Source organism: Lactuca serriola, chromosome 7 (assembly GCF_051521515.1).
Source record: "Lactuca serriola cultivar US96UC23 chromosome 7, Lser_US96UC23_V15, whole genome shotgun sequence".
NCBI classification, from domain to species: Eukaryota; Viridiplantae; Streptophyta; class Magnoliopsida; order Asterales; family Asteraceae; genus Lactuca; species Lactuca serriola.
In genome coordinates this window covers 129,494,506-129,516,185 of record NC_136414.1, presented here as the reverse complement: position 1 = coordinate 129,516,185, position 21,680 = coordinate 129,494,506, and positions in this window count along the sequence as shown.

Sequence of the window (21,680 nt, the reverse complement as noted above, 5' to 3'; positions counted from 1 at the left end):
ACCTAGACTTGTGAGAAGTGGCAAAGGTCTAAACAAGTGAGACTATGATTACGGCATCCCTTTTCATAGTTCTTAAATTGTTTAGACACACCTGTGAGCTATCTAATGAAAGGTGTATGATTTTGATAAAGTCTTATCAAAGCAATCTAGTATCAGAAATCTGAACTTTGGTAAGAAAGTCAATAAAGTATTGATTTCTAGAATTCCAGCTGATTTTTGAGTACATGTCAAAGTTAGTGAGAGCATAAGTGTTATGCTAATAATCATCATGTTAGTGGGAGCATGATAATTATGATAAGTATTGCAAGTTAGCAATGTTAATTATAGAAAACAAAAGTTTCAATTCGTGAGGCTGCAGGGGTTGAAAAAGTTGTTTTGCTATAATTAAGGGAGAAGAAATTATACTTCATTTCAATTCTAAAATACATTGGGATTTTAATCAAATGTAGTCAAGGATATATATATATATATATATATATATATATATATATATATATATATATATATGAATTTCATGTTGGAATGACTCAACATAAGGAAATTTTATATATGGGTTCATTATTTGTGTTCTAAAATTCGATTATGATTACGGCATCCCTTTTCATAATCTGAATTATGAGAGCTTGGCAAATAGAAATGAAAATATTATAGCAAAAGACTAGTTTAGTCTTTATGTGAGACATCATGAATCGTGTCCCATATGCTTCGGATATATGATCGATTACATGTGCTATATTCATCCTTTCTAAAATTTTCCAAATGCCTGTAGGGATGTCAACGGGGGCAAACGGGACGATGAGTGAATCCCCCACCCCGCCCCCGAAATTTCCCCGTTCCCCCGCCCCCAGAATGTTTAGCCTTTCTACCCCCGCCCCCGCCCCCGAATCCCCTTTATTACCCCCGCCCCCGTTCCCCCGCCCCCGATTGATTTTGGGCTACCTTTTTTTTAAGGCTAAAAGAAGTTGTTATTGAGGCTAAAAGAAGCTATTTTTTAGGTAACAAATAATTATTTATAGCAGAATTTTACATGTTAAAAAAAAAAGTTAAAGCATTTTAAAATATTATACTAACAACTTAAAAACATGTTTTTTGATGAATTTTAGAAGCTCAAAATCATGTTATTGTTTATTATATTTATATAATTAATATATGTAAATATGTGTGTAATTTATTAACGGGGTCCCCATGGGGGTTTGGGGACGGGATTGCTACCCCCGCCCCCGCCCCCGAAAATAAAACGGGGGTTAACCTTGCCCCCGTCCCCGATTTTTTTAAAAAAATCCCCCAAACGGGACGGGGCCCCCACGGGAACGGGGTCCCATAGGTCTTTTTGACATCCCTAAATGCCTGGGGCATTAAGAAGGGAAAAGGTCTAGAACTGGATATGACTAAAACAATTAAGCAATTGTCGAGGACAATCTAAGGTTTACCAAAGATTGGTTGCTCAGGGATAGTTGGAAGTATAGTGTTAATTGTTGGAAGGACCATATTGACATATTCTGAAAAGAGGCAACTCTTGTTCAGAAGTGATAGTCAAAAAGGGAATGTGGAAATAATCCCATTGGTGGAAGTTGTTCAATAAATCTGTGTAAGATTAGGAAACTTAATGCAAGAAGGATGTTTCCAAGGAGTTGATCTCCTGTGGAATGCTTTGTAATGTTTGTTGTCAAGTCTTTGTGACTTTATGCATAATCATTACAAGAGAATCATTGCATATAAGTTGAGAATCTAACAGATTTCGATAAAATGTCATGAATTTGGAATTCCTGCATTTGCCATAAGAATTCGGAAGTGTGAAATTAGAATCATTGAAAGTTTGGTCAGTTGGTTTATTTCACAAAGTAAGGATCATAGACAAACATAGAGTGCATACTTGGTGTATGGCTAAGCTATTGTTTAGAAAAACATAGTGTACATGCTCGGAGCATGGGACAACTATTTTTTTAATTCAAGAATAAAGTTGATAGCTGAAACAGTATGCAATGAATAATGTGTAATCATATGGTGATAAATAAAAGGTGTTTTATTTATGTTCATAAGTTTTGATACCATATTAGATTCAATTATTCTTGTGTTTCATTTTTCATGTTTTGACTTCAAGAATAAACTAGGTTATTCTTCCGGAATGACTATGTTATTCAAACCATCCACATTCGGTCATATGTTGGAAGTAGATATGAATCAAGACTATCATGGGTTGGCTTGTAGAGGTCCAAGTTGGTGGACAAAGTTGTGCTACAACACTCATGAGTGCTCATAAGTTCTGAGTATTGGATTCAACCCGCGCTCATTGGAATCACTTCATGGATTTTATCACGAGTGATCATGAGACGATAATATATTATATTCTTCAAACCTAGATATATGAGTTGTTACTATGAGTTGGTTGTACATTGATTGTATGAAAACACATTCGGTAACTCGATGTTATAAAACGTGCCTTTGTGTATGATTCAACAAGTAGTAGAACAAGCCATATGAGTTGAAGTTTATGCATTCCTTTTACCATCGGGATAAAAGCGATATATGTGGGCCCCTCGATGATTTAATGATGATACATGTGAGTGCTTGGCCAAGCCAGGACTGATTTGATCTGTTCAATCAATCAGTCATCATGAATTGGAAATCAGGAAACAACAAATAGACAGATAGAATGATTTATAATCCATGTCTCAGTCCATATGGTATCAAGAATGGAGGAATATATGATCCCTTATCTAATGGACAAGTCATTGACAAAGGTCAGAGTTCATCGACAAGGTCAGAGTTCGACAGAAGCTTTTGAGAGCTACGATTGCCAGTCGGTTCTTGAAGTCATACGCAACAATAGTTTTAGACTTATCCAAGTGGGAGACTGTTGGATTAATGTCTGAGTCCATAACTATAATTGGTAAGACTTGACCCGACTCGGCATGGTCTATTTAGGTTGCATGGCATCATGCATTTGGATAAAATATAATGAGAGAAATAACACTTAAGGTTAGTTAATATATTATAAGTTCTAATATATTAATAAGGTTATTTAATTATTATTGATCAAGAATTAATTTGGAAGTAATTAAGCGATCAAAAGGAGACTAATTAAATATATGGGTTGATTGTGTAAATCATTCATTCTTATATATGTGGGCTTGTGATCCAAGATTCCTTATGTTGGACTAAGTCCATGGGGTGACCCATGGATACTCCATAGAGGTTAAAATCCATGGAGCATAAGGAATGGGTAAAGTTATGAGTTACATGGTGTAACCCTAATAGCCACCATATAAAAGAATCCCATGGCTCAAGAAATTGTGCACTAGTGTGTGAATATGAGGGCTAGACGATTTCAAGGAGTGTTCCATTTCTCTCAAGTCATTCCATGTGCATACGGTGTTGTGTGAACCATTTGAGGTGTCACACGTTGGGCACTAGGCACTCAAGCTTCATGAAGACAAGCTACATCAAATAAAGGTATGTATTCTATCCATTGATTACCCAAGTATCAAGTATTGTATGCTAGATAGGGTAATACCTTGGAAAGTTCATATTTGCATGTATAATAGAGAAAACATAGATCCAAGGTATTTAGGGTTGCATGTACACTTAGGAGTGTTAGAATGCTCAAAACCCAACAGTTTAATCATGTTCTAGGGGAGTCTATTGAAGTTCATCTACAAAGGTTTATTACTCTCACTACTGAGATGAGTACGGATGGGATCGATCTACCATGAACAGAGATTAACAAGAAGCTGTTGAATTCTCTTCCATGTAGCTGGGACATGAATGTGTCAGTGATCAAGAAGACTAGAGATTTGAGCAAGCTTTCCCTTGCAGAAGTGATGGCTATAATCAAGGCATGTGACATGGATGATAAGCATCGTGAAATCAATCATGTGAATTCTTATTCTACTATCAATATAGGAATCTCAACAAATAGTGCCTTCTCAGATCAACAAACACGTTATGTTCATCCTGTTGTACCTCATCAACATCTAGCACCTTCAAGTTCTTCTGGTTCAATTTCTAAAGCCACCAATACAACTACAGTACAAACTTCATCAATTTCAAAAGAAGCTAAAGAGAGCATGGCCTTAATGGTTGGGTTCATGAATTGCTACAGTGCTCTCTTGGCAGGGGATTTAGCTCCTCCAATCATGGTAGGAGAACTGGATCAGATTCATCTTGACGATGTGGAAGAGATGGACATCACGTGGCAAATAGCTATGGTTGTTTTCAGGGAAAAGAAGTTTACTCAGCGCACAGGGAAGAACAACTAGGGAATGAACGTCGAGAAGAAGGTGGGTTTCAACAAGACCAAGATCCGGTGCTTTAACTGTCACGAGTCAGGTCATTTTTCTCATGAATGCACAAAGCTAGATACCAGGAACAATCCCAATAGGAAGCTGGTGCCTTCACGGAACAACAGAGGAGCTGCAGCCAACAATGAAACAGCTAACCTGGCGATGGTGGCATAAAGTTTCAATTGGGAGGATCAAATGTAGGCGTTGAATCTGATAGGACATGAAACAACAAACTTGGCATAGATCAGTGAGAGTTCAAAGGTGGAGGAAGCTGAAGAAGAGATAATGGAACTGAAATTCGCCTTCATGGTCTCTACCACACCTGCCACAAAAGAGGTTAGTGAAACTTTCTGTACTCAAGTTTGTAGTGATAAAATTAAACACTATCGCGATCAACATGATTTATTAATTAGGGAAATTGAGGACCTTAAATATGAAGGATATATTCTTAGAAAGGCCCAAAAACCCTTAAAAGAAATATTAGAGGCCCAAACCAAAGATCTAAAAAGAATTAAGGAAGAATACAACACTAAATGTGAACACTATGATTATGCTCAAGAAAAGATTGTCAGTCTAACTGTCGAGCTTGACACATTGAAAATTAGGTTTGAAAATGCATATTTTAATTTTTAAAAATTTGATGTGTCAAGTAAGAAATTTGAGACAATGATTGAAAAGAAACTTAGATGGAAAGACAAAAAGAATGTAGGTCTAGGGTATGATAGTGTTCCTCCTCCATTCAATGATAACTACATTTTTACTCCTATGACTGAGGAAGAAATGGCAAGGGAATCACACATATAGTATGGAAAACCTATTGTAGTTGAGACAGTAAATAATGATAGGGTGAACGATACTAACTTTTCTACCTCATATGCAAATGAATCCCTAGTGCAAGACAGGAAAGAGGATGGAGAAAGTGTTTCTATTTTGAAAAATGACACTCCTTTGAAAAATAATATTTTGAAAACTGATACTGCTATTTTCGTTAATTATGTTGATTGTTCAAACAATGTCCCTTTGAAAATTGATACTTCTTTTGTTTCTAATATGTGTGATGATGTGGTTATGAATTCAAATATTAATGGACCTTCTATTAGTAAATATGGTCCACCAAAACAAGTCAAACGTACTGCTAACTGCAAGTGTACTTGTGGACACAATCTGGACAGACAACCAGGGATAACCGGTAACAACATTTATGTGAAGAAACAAACATGTTTCCATTGTGGAACACCAGGACACATTGCCAGAAATTGCCCAAATCGTGCATATGTTCCCTACTATGCACAAGGTAGGCAGAACGTATCACGAGGAACATCTTTCAAAATAAATTCATTGAGGTCACGTTCCCGTGATGGTGATTGGAATGCAAACAAGGACAAAAATCAGGCTGTCAAAGAAAATAAGGACAAAAAGACTTTGAAACAAAATTCAAGATATAATTTGGCGAAACCGAAATTACTCAAACCAAGATCGGTGTCACCAAATTCATCTCATGGGTCATCATATAACCAAAGATGGATACCCAAAAGATCAAACACAAAGGAAAAAAATTCTTCAAAAACAAATGTCAAAGCCCCCATATATGTCAATAATAAAATTCTTAAACCTGATTACACATGGGTGCCCAAAAGTCTTGCGGCCCAATCACTTTAGCGTCCTTTAAATTTGTCAACTACATTATTTGATTCAAAGGATATGGTATGGAAAGAAGTTTCATGTGTAGATGGAAATGGTCAACCCAATGTCACTATGGACTGGGTTCCCAAATCTAACTAATCTCACACATTGTGCAGGAACAGCTATGGAGGAATATCATCAGACCTTGGTATGTTGATAGTAGCTATTCCAGACACATGACATGACACATCTCTCAAGTGCATGACATTCAGAACTTTAATGGAGGGTATGTTTCCTTTGTGGTAAGAGAAAGAGGAAAAATCACTCAGAAGGGTACGGTTACTAACGGCGTTTTGAGATTTGAAAATGTTAATTTTGCTCCGAAGTTGAAACACAGTTTGCTGAGCGTCTCTCAGATCTATAACAAAGGTTTTTCAACTCATTTCACAAATAAGGAGTGTCTAATTTTGAAGCATGGTATCATCATACCAGAGGATTGGATTTTGGTGAGATCTGAGCGTGAAAGGAATGCTTATATCATCGACATGAATCACAACATTCCCGAGCAAGTCACATGTCTATTTTCAAAGGTCTTAGAACACAATGTTATGCTTTGGTATCGTCGTCTCGGTTACGCAAACGCTAAGAACCTCAATCGTCTTGCTAAGAATGACATTGTCCGTGATCTTCCAATAAAGGACTTCATCACTTTTGAGAAATGTGTCGCCTGTGCTCAAGGCAAACATCATTGCAAGCCACACAAGCCCAAACTCTTCAACACAATCAACAAAACCCTCTAGCTGCTACATATGGATTTATTTGGTCCCGTGAATGTTCTGAGCATCAACAGGAACTCTTATTACTTGGTTATAATCGATGATTACTCACGCTTCACGTGGGTCTTCTTCTTGTCTAATAAAAGTGAAACTTCTGAACTTATCAAAAGGTTTATTGTGCTCATTGAAAATCAGACCAACGAGAAGGTGAAGGGGATTCAAAGTGATAATGGCACAGAGTTCAAGAACGTTGTCCTGGATCATTTTTGTGCCGAAAAAGGTATATTACGTCAGTACAGTGCTACTCGGACACCTCAAAAAAATGACATAGCGAAGCGGTGAAATCGTACTTTAATTGATGCAGCAAGGACCATGCTTTGTGACTCTAAATTACCGGCCTTTTTCTAGGCTGAAGCCATTAACATGGCATGCTATGTTCAGAACCATGTTCTGATCAACAAACATCAGATGAAGACCCCATATGAAATCCTATCTGGTCACAAGCCAACAGTTGCTCATTTCAGGATCTTTGGTTGCTCTTGCACACTACTTCACCTAGATTCCACTCCTAAGTTCAATTCAAAAGTTGATTATTGCTATTTCGTGGGATATGTTGGACGCATAGCTTATCGAGTTTACAACAAATCCACCAAACAGATCATGGAGTCATTCGATGTGCGCTGGCTAGAAGAGAAGGCGACAGACGCTTAAATTGGACCAGACTGGTTATTTGATTACACTTCTTTGTTTAAATCATTTAATGTGTTTCCAGATGATGTTTCAGGTACATACTCAAGTTTGAGTGCAGTTATTGAAGATGATGAGGAGGATGTTATCATTGGCTCATTCAAACCATCTGTGGTGATTCCTGAATCTCCTATGATGGATGCAGCTACACCAAGTACACCTCCTTCCTCACTAGTCCAAAAGTCCACTTCCGACACCAAAGCCACCCCCTTACTCTCGAAGAAGCTGATATTCTCTCAAGGGACAATGTAACTGCCACACAAACTTTCATGGAATTTCTCTCTCCAGAGTCGTGAGCAACTGAATTTGTGGCAAGTACTTATCATGATCACAGATCGTCTGAAAGGGTGATTCGGCAACGAGTAGATTTGACAACATCACAAATCTTCCAGTCACAGTCAATGATATCATCCGTCCATTCCCAACCAGTGTTCAACGCGATCATCCTATCCAAAATATTATTGGTCCACAACAGAGCGGGGTTCAGACCAGAAGTCAAAGTGGATATGTCAAATAGTGTCTTTACTTGTGCTTCATATCCCAAATTGAACCAAAGAATGTGGACATGGCTCTAAATGAACCGATCTGGGTGGATGAAACGCATGAAGAGTTGAATAAGCTCGAGAAGTTGAAAGTATGGCAGTTGGTAGACCTACCAAAGGGCAAGAAGTTTTTGGATACACGTTGGGTAGGGCTGTGTATGGGTCGGTTTTGGACCCAAACCCAATCCAACCCATAAATGGTCAGTTTTTGATTTTCAATACCCAATAGGATCAGCTTCTGATCGGTTCGGTTTCTTGGGTTCTGATGTCGGTTTGGGCGGTTTTTCGGTTTCTTGGGCTCAACCCAAACACTCACGGGTTATGGGTTTAAACCCATTTTCCAGAAATAAAGCAAGAAGTTAAATACTTCAAAAACACCAACTTAAAGTTAAATACTTCAAAAACATAAGTCTTACGACCAAATAGTCTATTACAAGTTACAACCAAAACCCAAAATAGTCTATTACAAGTTTACAACCAAAACACAATCAGGTATGGGTCGGTTTCTTGGGTTGGATGAGTCGTTTTGTCGGTTTTAAGTATGGGTCGGTATCTTGGGTTAGATGGGTCAGTTTCTAGGTAAAAAACGAAACCGAACCCGATTATTCGGTTTTTAGAAAATTTCAAACCCTAACTATAGGTTTTGCTTCGGTTTCGATTTTGATTTCTTCGGTTTTAGTCGGTTTCTCAGTTTCTTGGTTTGGGTTTTCTCACCCCTAACATTAGGTGTTCAAAAATAAGCAAGATGATAGTGGGTTGTGCGCAACAAAGCTCGTTTGGTCGTTCGTGGATTCTGGCAAATAGAGGGTCTTGACTACACCAAAGTGTATGCTCCTGTGGCGCGTTTGGAAGCCATTACTATATTCCTAGCATACGCTTCCTACATGGGGTTTATGGTTTATCATATGGATGTCAAGGCAACCTTTTTGTATGGAGTCATGAAGGAGGAGATTTATATTGATCAACCTCTAGGGTTTGTCAATCCAAAGCTTCCAAATCATGTCTACAAACTGGACAAGGCTCTATATGGTTTGCATCAGGCTCCTAGAGCTTGGTATGCTACCTTAAATGAACATATGTTGGAGCACGAGTACACAAGGGGAACAATCGATCAGACGTTATTCATCAATAAATTGGATGCAAATTTTATTGTAGTCCAAATCTACGTAGAAGACATCATTTTCGGGTTTACCAGCCCAAAGCTATGCAAAGAGTTCGAGGAAGTAATGAAGAAAACATTTGAGATGAGCTCGATGGGTGAAATGACAATGTTAATAGGGTTACAAGTTCGACAGTATTCGGCCGGAATTTTACTACATCAAGGCAAATATGTGGAAGACATGCTAGAAAAGTTTAGGTTTACAGATTCAAAAATTGCTTCCACTCCAATGGCAAAAAGACCACTGTTGACACCAGATCCATAAGGAGAATCCGTAGATCAAACTGAATATCGATCGATGATCAGATCTATGATGTATCTGACTGTCAGCATACCTAACATCATGTTTGTCGTCTGTCAATGCGCTCGTTATCAGGCTAATCTTTCCCATCTAAATGTTGTTAAAAAAATTTAGATACCTTAAAGGTAGACCTAAATTAGGTCTTTGGTATCCTAAAAATTCCGAATTTGATTTATATGCTTTTGCTGACAGAAAATATGGAGGTTGTGATTTTGACAGGAAATCTACATCGGGTGGATGTCAGTTCTTGGGGGACCGATTGGTGTTATGGCAATGCAAGAAACAGCAAATGGTGTCGACCTCGACGGGTGAGGCTTAATACGTTGCCACCTCAGCCTGCTGCTCTTAGGTTATCTGGATTCAACACCAATTGCTGGATTATGGTTTGAATTTTGTTGACACCTCCATTTTCTGTGATAATGATGCGGCTATTCAAATTGCCAAAAATCTAGTTCAACATTAAAAATCCAAGCACATCGTTTGGAACAAATTCACACCGATAACAATGTGGCGGTTTGTTCACCAAACCTTTTAGTAAGGCTCGTTTCGATGTGCTTGTGGGTTTTTAGAAAATGATTCGTTTCGAAGATTAATTTTTTTTATTTTGTTTTGTTTGTTTGAATTTGCGCATTTATTTTATTTCCTTTCTTCCCTATGCACAAATTTAGGGGGAGAAATCAAAAATCAAAAACAAATTATAAAATCAAAAAAATTATAAAATCAAAAATTCCAAAAATATGTCTTCCTATTGATCTAAGTGTTTTGGGACTTACAGATAAGAAAACCAGTAGGCCAACATTGGTTCCTTCGACCCACGGTACAATGAGGTAAAACTCAACTCAATAGAAGAACTCTGAAACACTGCGACATGATCCCTTTTTTGCACTGCTTGCACCCATGAATCCACTGACACCAGAATCAGATAGAATCTTAATCAATAACCCAAAATCCTCAAGTTTGATCCAAAGTAAAACTTTGTAAAAAAAGTCAATGGTCATCGGAAGTCAACTAAAGTCAAAATCCAAGGCAGGTTGAGTACGCCCTATGTACTTAACTTACGCCCAACATATGTGGTTCAAACCTAATACACCCAGCATACATAAGTTGGATTCAATATTTCCATTAAGCACTTTATCCCTTAAGACGTTTTGTCCAAAGCTCATATCTAAGTCCAAATGATATCTTAAATAAAGTTTCCAACTTTATGATGTTGCATGGCTAGAAAATGTGCAAATCCAAAACCCTAACTTTTCATAAGATTATAAGATTCAAAACTCATGCATGAATGGAAGAACAAGAACAAGACCAAGATTGCATTTTTATGACTTGCCACCCTCATATACATATGAAAATGCACCTCATAAGATCTGGGACAACCTACACTCAAATGGACCAATTTGAGGGACAAAAGGACATAACTTTAACACCTTAAACAAGATCTAAGGAAACATTCATAAAGCTTCTAACTTTATACCTTATGGAGATAAATGGGGGAGGAGAACTTCTAGATCCATGGTTGTTTCAAGCTTCTAAGCACAATCACCACATTCTTCATCCTTCAAAGACACTAAAAAACGCCTTCTTTAGCTCACATAACTCAAACTTAGGTTAGGGTGTCAAGGGAGGACGTTGGAGAGGTGGAGGCTGAGAATGGAAAGGGTTTGGGAAAGTTAAGGAGATTAAATAAGGCCCAAAACCCGGAAATTAGGGTTTGGGTTTTGATCGAGTACGCCCAGCGTACCAAATAGTATGCCCAACGTATGCTTCTAAATGCAGGACTTTGCCATGATGGTATGCCCAACGTACCTAAGGTACGCCCAACTTACCACCCTCATTCCCAACTTTAACCCACTTTCAATTTACTACAACTTCTTCGATTCAACTTCGATTTTAACGTTCTTTAAATGCACGGAAAGGTATTGAAGAGCCCCAAAATATTATCTAGATATCTTGGACTAAACACTTCTCGAACAAAAATCCATATTTCATATTTTCATATAAGAACCCGACCTATGACTTTTCCCTTTGTACCCTTCAGCTGAAAACAAAGTTCAAGGGTTAAATCTCTTAACTGTCATTACCTCCATCCAAAAGATCTAAACTTTACCTCCTTAAGGCCCAAAGCCTTTACAAAATCGACTTCCGGCCCACGACCCTGGAATAAGAAATGACAGGAAATAGGATGCTACAAAATAGAAATTACATTATCTTAAATCATTTAACCTTTTAAATGATATAAATACCACATTTGAATTAATCCATACCATATGATTTAAGATTCAATATTTGTAACGCCTTGTTTTGAATCGTTCGCATTTTAGGGATGGTGATCATGGATTGGGTGTTAGCAGGCTTCAGATCCTTGAGGAATTGAGTTTTGGACTCAGTTGGAGTTGGATAATGTAATTTGGATGCTCGGCTATTCAGTTTGACTTCTGGAGCCAAAGGGCATTTCAGTAATTTGTCAGCTCGGGCTTTTATGGAAATGGATGTTCATTTAGGATATCTTATGGCAAGTATGAGTTGATAATAATGTGGAGCTTCTTGATACCTTTTCATGGATATATAGATGGTCGAAATCGGAGTTGTATCGAGAAAGTTAATGTCTTCGAAAGAATTAGGGTTTGGGAAAAACCCTAGTATGTGGGGCGTACTGATGCGAAGCTGGGTACGCAAGGCGTAGTGAAGAGTACACATAGCATAGTGCGAAAATGGGTCGGGGTGCGAGACCTCGTGCGATGGGTGTACGAGGAAGTACGTTAAGCATACGAGGGGTAGATAGAAACCCTAACTTTTGGGGATGTACCTTATATAATCTTAATGTTAGCCTCTTTCCTTCATTTATAAGTCAACCCCCACCCTCTAAAAACCCTAAATTGACCTTGTAGCCTCTTGGAGGTGTTCTTGAGCTATTGGGAGGCTTTGATGCTTATTTTTGCCCTTGGGAAGGAAAGAAGAGAAGTTGGAAGTTGTTTGGCTTGGTGGGAAAGCTTTGGATCTAGAATCATCACCTTCTAGGGAAGCTTTTTGAGGTAACAAGTTTGCATCTTGGCTTATGTGTGATTATATATCTTCATGGCTATCTTATTATGATTTTGGTCTTCTTGTTGAGATAATGGATGAGTTAGGTTGTTTAAGGGTTCATCCTTTTAGATCTGAGTTTGTTTTGGTATCCTTGAGCAAAAAGGTGCAAGATTTATGGGTATTATGGAGTCATGCATGCATTAAGTCAACCAATTAGTCCCTTTTTAAGCTTAAGAGCTCCTTCCAGTCATGTATGAACGTAAAGTTGGCAACTTTACGTGGTATTCCAACTCAAGGAGGTCAGATATGTGGTTTGGAAAGCTTGTCTTAATGGAATAAGTGAAAATCATGTTAGGCTGAATAAGGTGAGTACGCTGGGCGTACAAGAAGATACGTATAACGTACAAGCCTCCAAGCGAGTATGCTGCGCGTACATGCATGTGCGCCTCGCGTACTCGGTCTGAGTAGGTTTTGTGTATTTGGGCTTCGGTGTGGGCTATCTTTTGGGCTTGGCTGCTTGGGGCTTTGTTGGGCCATTTGAGAATGTGTGTTTTAGATTAGGGATAAGTAGTGGGCTTTAGGGTAAGTCCCAAGTAGGGTTTGGGCCCAATTTGGGCCATAAGTGGGCTTTGGATGATTATTTGTTTGTGGGCCTTTATGATTGAGAGTTTGGGCTTTAGTCTTGGACCAAACTAGGTGAGGGGTAAATGGTCTTTTTACCCTATATATGGATTACTGGATTCGGTTTGGAACCCAATTGTTAATTGGGTGTTAATTATTTGATAGCGCGGGGACTTTTAGCGGATCAACATTCAGAGAGTTATTCATGGGTTTGGATGTCGATGTTGAGTCTTCTCACTATATCCATGGGTCGAAGGCACCAATTTCGGCCCATTACGTGTTATGTGATATGCTAGTTGTCTCTGTGATACTTGCATGGAAGACTCCGGGGGTAGCCCGTTAGCGGGTATGTATAATACGAATTGAAGTATGTTAGTGAAATGTATAAGATGTTTCATGTATACCACTTTTGAAGGGGATGACTGTTTGATCTTCACCTAACCCCAATATACCAACACCACATTATTCAGGTTCAGTAATGAAGATTTTCCTTTAGTTGTTTTCATAAGATAATTCAAAATAACATTGTACTTTAAAAGTACATTGTTATATTAGGTAGTAATGGTCCTGTTACTATTTTCTTGAAAAATAGTTTGAAAATCTTATTAAAATGTCATATGTTGCAAGATAATAGCAATGTACTTCGAAAATAGCAATGTACTTTCAAAGTACATCGCTATAGTTAAAAAAATATTAAGTAATCAATAATAAATATTAATAAATTATAAAATGCATGACTGAAATGACGAATAATTAAGTACTTTAAGTAAAAAAAACAATGATAATGATAATAAAAAGTCAAAATGTTGACTTAACATAAATTTCTTTTTTTTATAAATCATTTATATGATACGGTAAGATGAAATTTATCAAACACAAATTGATGCAAAATCATAGCCTTACACATCTAAGTATTCCTCGTTACATTCCTATCAAATATATAAAATAAAGTAGTAAATAGCTCAATTGAAATGCTTACAAAAATAATGCCACCACCATAAGTGAGGGTGAAGAATCGCGACACGACCAACCATGACGCGATAAATAAGGGAGTCCCGCGACTGTTTTGTTATGACTGAACCACGGTGCCGCCAAGGATTTGCCACCGTATGGTGGCCGTTGACCGTTGACTTTTTGACCAACTTGACTTTTGGTCAATATTGGTGAAACTGAGTCTTGGATCATTGATTAAGGGTAAAATGGTCTTTTGCCCAAAGACGAGGATTAGAATGAGAGACTTGTTTAGAAAGGAAAGTTAGATATTGTGCCTTATTTATTGAATTAGGGTTATTTTATTATGAAGTAGATCGAGGAAGCATCAGTACCACTTAGCTCATTGTATGGATTTTCCTTATTAGTCATTCAGATGAGTTCTCATGAACTTACTTATTATGTAAACTATGTGATATTTGTATGTTAGACCATGAAAAGCCTCCTGAATGGAAATGGTCAAAGGATGGCTAACTAGAGAAAAGTCAACTAGGCGGTCATCAGCCAACGCGATTAGATACCATCCTTTAAATGAATCAAGTTCCATTACAACTCGGTTATAAAATCAAGAGTATAGACAAGTAAGACAAAGTATATCATTTGAATTGATAGCTATAAAATGTCAAAAGTTGTACAAGCAAAAGATTAGTCGAATTAACCAAGCATAGAACCACAGAAGAAACCTAAAAATAATCCAAGTGTTTACACATACCAAATAGGCATAAAACAAAACAAATCACCTCCCATAAAAACTATTACCCACAAATCAACAAACTTACTCTCCACCACCACCATCTGAACTAGAACCCCTTGCCAACTTTGACACGAAGATATGTAGTTCAGCAACAGAACTAACACGAAAGCCTAATTCAGACAAATAATCACCACAAAACAAGTTGGCAAATGCATCATTCATTCGTTCAAGCTGGTCGGAATATAAAAGAGTACCTTGTCTTTGGGCAACCCCAACGAGAATTCTTGGTTGATAAATTCACATTCCAACTGTTTACCGTGATCGGTACAAATTGATTGCAGCAAATGATTCATCTCAAAGAAGGGATACCCATCAAAAACCTGGTCCACAACTCCATTAATGCCTTCAAACAATATTCGGCACATGTCGTCCTCTATTTCCTCACCTGTTTGGTCAACCTAGTAACACTTGCTTGTAAATATGTATTTGTCAAGTTCACATTAGCAATATCATGCATCGATTTGCGACTTTCGGTCTTAAGAATATCAACTTTATCCACCAAACCAACTTCCTCTAACTCCGGTGAAGCAACCTGAGCATGCAACATATCAATCTCGTCCTCCAAATTAATACTTTGAAAAACTTTTACATTCAAATATCCTTCTCTTCCTTTAACAATACCACATCCCTCTTCAACACCTCAAGCTTAGATTCAGGAACCATATGAACATTGGAACTAGCTCCTTCCAGCTCGATCTCTTTCTTCGACATAGCAACGAACTCGTCTCTAAATAACTGAACATTCTAAGACAAGCTCTCATATGGAATAATAAAGGGTTTAATAACTTATGACACCACCTTAAATTGATCTCTCAAATCGTGGCTCTCTCGACTAATACCAGAACACTCTTCATACCACCCAAGGACCTCACTAGCCAATGCTAGACTTTCGACAATTTTCACCTTAAACATATCATGTACGGTATCCCTATGACTAGTGCTTAAACCAATTTGGGTACAAGGGGAAGCAAACTTCCCTTTATGTTCTGACTATCCCTACGTTATTTTTTTTGTTCCGACTATCCCTATATTATTTTTTCCGTACGTACTATTATTGGGTTATCTTTTCGTTCGGACTATCTCTGTGTTATTTTTTTTTCATTTGGACTATGTTTGTGTTATTTTTTTCGATCGGATTATCCCTATGTTATTTTTTCATTCAAACAATCCTTAAGTTATTTTTTCATTCATACTATCTTTGTGTTATTTTCTCTTCCTGACTAGCCACGTGTAATTTTTTTATCCGATCCCTGATCCTTGTGTTATTTTTTCGTTCGGACAACAATATGCTTCAGTATTTGCCCTCATCGCCCCATTCAATAGAAGGTTAGAGTTACATGCCTTACTTGATAGGAGGCTTTAGGGAAAGAGATCCGAGAGTTTTAATTGATAGTAGTTTCCTTCTTCACCCCATTCAATAAAAAATTTTTACGAAAATCACAACAAAAGAATAACACGGGATAGTTCGAACAAAAAAATAGCACAATGATAGTCCCAATGGAAAAATAACATGTGATAGTTCGAACAAGAAAAATTAACATAGAGATAGCTCGAACGAAAAAATAACAAATGGATAGTTCGAACAAAAATATAACATAGGGATAATTGGAACGAAAAAATAACATAGAGATAGTCCGACCGGAAAAATAACATAGATCTAAATGAAAAAAATAACATATGGATAATCTAATCGAAAAAATAATACAAGATTAGTCCAAACGAAAAAAATAACACAGTGATAGTCTGAAAGAAAAAAATAACACGATAATAGTACAAATGAAAAAAATAACATAGTGACAGTTGGAACAAAAAAAATTGCACAGGGCTAGTCGAAACGAGAAAACTACACGAAGATAGTTCGAATAAAAAATAACACAAGGATAGTCCAAACGAATAAATAATATATGGATAACTCGACTGAAAAAAAATAATAATAACACAATAATAGTCCAAACAAAAAAATAGCACATGGATAACCCGAACGAGAAAATAACATATGATAGTCTAAACAAAAAAAATAATACAATGATAGTCCCCCAACCAACAAAAAAGAAAAAAAAACAAAAAACAAAAACAAAAACAACAAAATGAAGATAAAAAAAAGATTTTGTCAAATAAAAAATACATACAGTAACATCCAAAAAATGTCGCTTTATTTATATGTATTTTGTGTCGTGTCAACTTGGCATCAGTTCCATGTTTTTGTCAACATTTAGGGAATCGTGTTTTTTTCGCTACACATTTGATCCTTAAACTTGTTTGACATGTTCAGTTAAACAATGGTAGTATGGTTGGTAATTTTCGATGATATTACCTTATTATGAACAATTCAAACAAGTTTACTGTTCAAATGTGTACGAAAAAAATAGTTACCTAAATATGGACAAAAATTTAAGTTCCTTACCTATTTTAGTAATATTGAGCCTTTTATTGTAAATGCAAGTAGTCATAAAACACACAGATGTGACATGGAATCGGGTCATCGAGTCTTGGTGTCATATCTGGATTGTAGATGTAAAGTAGGTGTTGTTAGTGAGTTACTTGATTCCTAGCTACCATGAGGGAACAAAACCATTAGACAACATCACAGATTGCAACTATAGAGAGACTCAGACGATCAAGTAAAAGCCATGTATATGAGGAGATGATTAGGTCTTAGGCCAGCCCAGTTTAGGCCAAACTAGGCGCTAGGTTGTGTGCGCTTTAGGGCATGCTAACTACACCTTCTTCAGATATGGCACCATGACCTCCTGCTAGCCTGATTATATGTCACATCAATGAGTCTTACTACTAGCATTTAGCATAAAGAACTCAATATTACCAAAACAGGTAATGAACTTTGGTTTTTGTCCATATTTAGATAACCATGTTTTTATACACGTTTCACCAGTTAACTTGTTTGGTATGTTCATAACAGGGTAATATCACTGGTAATTACAAGTCATATTACCCTATTTTGAAAAGGACAATGAGGTTTAATGGTCAAATATTTACGGGAAAAAAAACATGGTTACCTAAATATTGACAAAGATCAAAATTCGTTATCCTCCTTAACTCTTATGTTATGTCAAATAGTGATAGACACATGAGTGAAAATAAATCTTATATTTATTTTTTTTATCTTTCGTGTATTTTTTAAATACATATAATAGAAAAAAGAGGAGCAAAAAATAAATTGTTGGTCGCTGGAGCCACGTGTGACACTTGTGTCCACCTTCGGGGTATGTATACTTGATACTTGATGATCTAAATTAGGGGTGTGCATCAAACCCCATAAACCGCCCACACTGCACCATACCGCACCACATAATGTGGTTTTCAACGTTCTCGGTGCGGTTTGCGATTCATAATTTTTGTAAACCGCAATATGCGGTGCGGTTTGCGGTTTATGATTACAAAACCGCGGTTTAAACTGCACCACACCACATAATGAAGCATTTCGGTTTATATATATATACTATTATATAAAACATTTTAGACATTTCTTGAAATTTAAGAGGTACCACACCTACTTCATCATGTACAATCAACGTATGCTTACCATTCAATACACATATTACATTTCAGTTTCAGAAATTAATCAAATTAAACATTAATGCTTCATAAATTAAATCAAACGATATTCTTTCGTAAATTAAATGACTTTCATTCTTTATTCCCCCAATCATGTGTTGTTATCTCCGAACTTCCCCTATTAAAACACACACTCAGTTTATCTAGCCATTTCAATCTTAAAAAATGAATCCTAAAATCTCATATTCTCTGTTTACAAAGTTCCAAGGAATATGGACACATAATAAAAGGGTTCATGGCCTAGGGAAATTTTCTACAATATTCTTTCTCTCTAAATATTGCATTTTTTTCTTACCGTAAACCTAATTGGATTTCTTGTTAAAATAATGTGCCCTCAATAGAAATAATGGTAATTTTGGGTCTCGATGGTGATGACAATATCATTTATCTTCTACACCTCCTGATTAGATTATTAAATGCATGTCAATATGTCATTTTTTTGTGGAATCGAGTATCTAACACCACCATCAGGAGTGCTAAACCCATCATGGTTGCATATTGTTATCTGGGTAAGCAACCATGAGTTTCTCTGTTACAAATCATCTCTACTTTGTTCTCGGTAACTAATCATGAGCTTATTTGTTGAAGGTTATATTCAATCTATTCATGCATGACTATTTCAAATTTGTGATTTTTTTTATAATCCACTCATAATCATATTGACATTTCTCAACAATTGCATTCTTCATTCTGTCAAGTTGGAGATGACTTTGGATTTTTATGTGGAATTTTGTCATCTGTCTAAGAAGGTATATGGTAAAAATCTTTTTTAACACAAAAACAAAGTAAAACATCTTTCCATTTTACCCATTTGTTTGTATTGTTGGATTCTATTTGTTTTGATTTTTAATAAGCATCTAGGATTTTAATGGTCCTATCCAATTCAGAATCTTGGCTCAGGTAGATCTAGAAACCTTCCACCGCCATTTCTTGTCCATGTTTTGGCCACTTATCTCGGCTTCTTCATTTTCTTGTGCAAAAATCAAGAATAGTTGGGATCTCAGGAATGATGGTGGCTAAAAAGAGCAAAATTTGCTTAAAAAAGGTGAAATCGGCCAAATTTAATTTAAATACAAGTACCATCTTTCCCAATGTTGCAGTTTTTGTTTTTATAGGGTCTTTATATTGACTTTTATTAACTTTTCTACTTTGTGGAGCCGTTTGTCCATGAGTCATATCTCCCTTGCAGAAAATGACTTCAAAAATAAGAATTCTTAATTCCAAATCTTTTAAATTTGGGTTTCTCTATTAGCAAATTCTTTATTTTTTTTTATTCTCCTGGTTGTTTAGTACACTATTTTTAAAAGGTAATTACCTTTCTTTTTTTATTTGTCACAGGTGTATTGGATTTAAAAAGCTAACTATTTTACCTTTCTTCCTTCAAAAATATGTGTGGTGTTTCAAGATAAAAAAAGGACATTAAAATTATTTTAAATATTAGGCACGATGGAGAGAATTGATTATTACCATTTTCAATAGATAATTTAGGAGTGGCACAAAGTAGTATAAGAAAAAAAAAAGCAAATTAACTATTTTTAAGAGTAATATTTTAACTCAAAGTAACTCTGGCATATAATTTAATGTTTTTTTTAAACAATACACCTTTGATTACCTAATTAGTTATTACCGGTCTCTATTTTATTATAAACAATTTCTTTTTAAGCAAACGAAACATTTTAAAATCAATATTTGGTATCAAATCTATAATCATTGTATCATGGTGTTTGTATATTTACTAGGTTGAAAATCTTAAATATGGGTGAAATACGTTCCAGTAGTTGTCTTCACACCATATGGTTTTTCGGAGAGGTAATTATAAAAAATTTGAAAAATACATTGTTAAAAAATAAAAGTAAAATGCAAAAATAAACAAATAAATAGATAAACATTTGCGTTAAATTTATAAATTAAAATGGTTTCAAGATTACAAAAAACCTTTATATATATATATATATATATATATATATATATATATATATATATATATATATTAAAAAAAATCAAATTGAATTACAACCCACCAAACCGGTCAAAGTTCTGAAACAAGTTACTGTTATTAGAAGTTAACATTATGAATGAGTGATTAATTGCAATTTGCAAGGAAGTGACACATAAATGGATTTATCATGTTTAAGGATTATAAAAACGAAAAAATGATCAATATTGCAACTTGGTTATACTTAAAGGTTTTTATGGTTTGATCCGATATCCGCAAGGATACTATTAACCGAAATAAATTAATAACCGTCCAGAAACTATTTGTTGCCGCCGCTTTGCGCGGGCACACGTGTGTGTGTGTGTGTGTGTATATATATATATATATATATATATATATATATATAAAAGTAGGTTCAACGGAAAATGAATAACTAGGACATCATATGCTGGAACCAATGATCAAGTGACACGTGTCTATATATATATATATATATATATACACACACACACACACACACTAGCCGTCTACCCGCGCAAAGCGGCGGACGACGAATAATTTGATCTCTTTAGAGTTAAAACCATTTTGCGTTCACTTCGAGAAATGAATATTAAATGACATCTATTTTTCAAGAGCATTACCATACCATATTAAAGGGGTGTTTGGCTAAGCTTTTTTAAAACAACTTATTAGGTTCCACATCACTATAAGTTAAAAAAGTGTTTGGATTAAAATAACTTATTCTGGTGGGGAACTTCTAATACGTCATTTTTTCATAAGTTACCCTACACTTACTTATTAACTTATAAGCTAATAAACTAATAAGAAATAAGTTTTTTTTGCCAAACACCCCCTAAATGGTTATTACTTCCATTTATCGTCCTCTTTTTTTTTTCGTTTTCCTTAATTCCTTTATTAATTTAATGTCCTACTAAGTAAAACGCTAAAATATATAAATAATAGTTTATAAGAATAAACCTTTAGATTGTGATTCAAAAGTCGATAAACAGGCCTTTGAGAAGGCCAAAATACTCAGGTGTCAACTTGTTCGTTGTGATTTTAAACCAAGTTTAGTCACAAATTAAAACATTTTCAACGATGGTATGTAATTCAAGAATTCATATTGATTTAGGTTCTCGAAACCTTAAAATATTGAACAAAATCTATATAGAACCTTATAATAAGGACAATAATCACCGTAATCAGGAAGTCAATGTGATGAAACTTGATAGTATAAGGACCAATGATGAAAAATGTTTCATTTTTAGACTAAACAAGATGAAAAATATACAAACTACCTTAATCATGTCAAATCTTGTGTTTAACCGCTCTTTATTGCAAAAGTAAGATG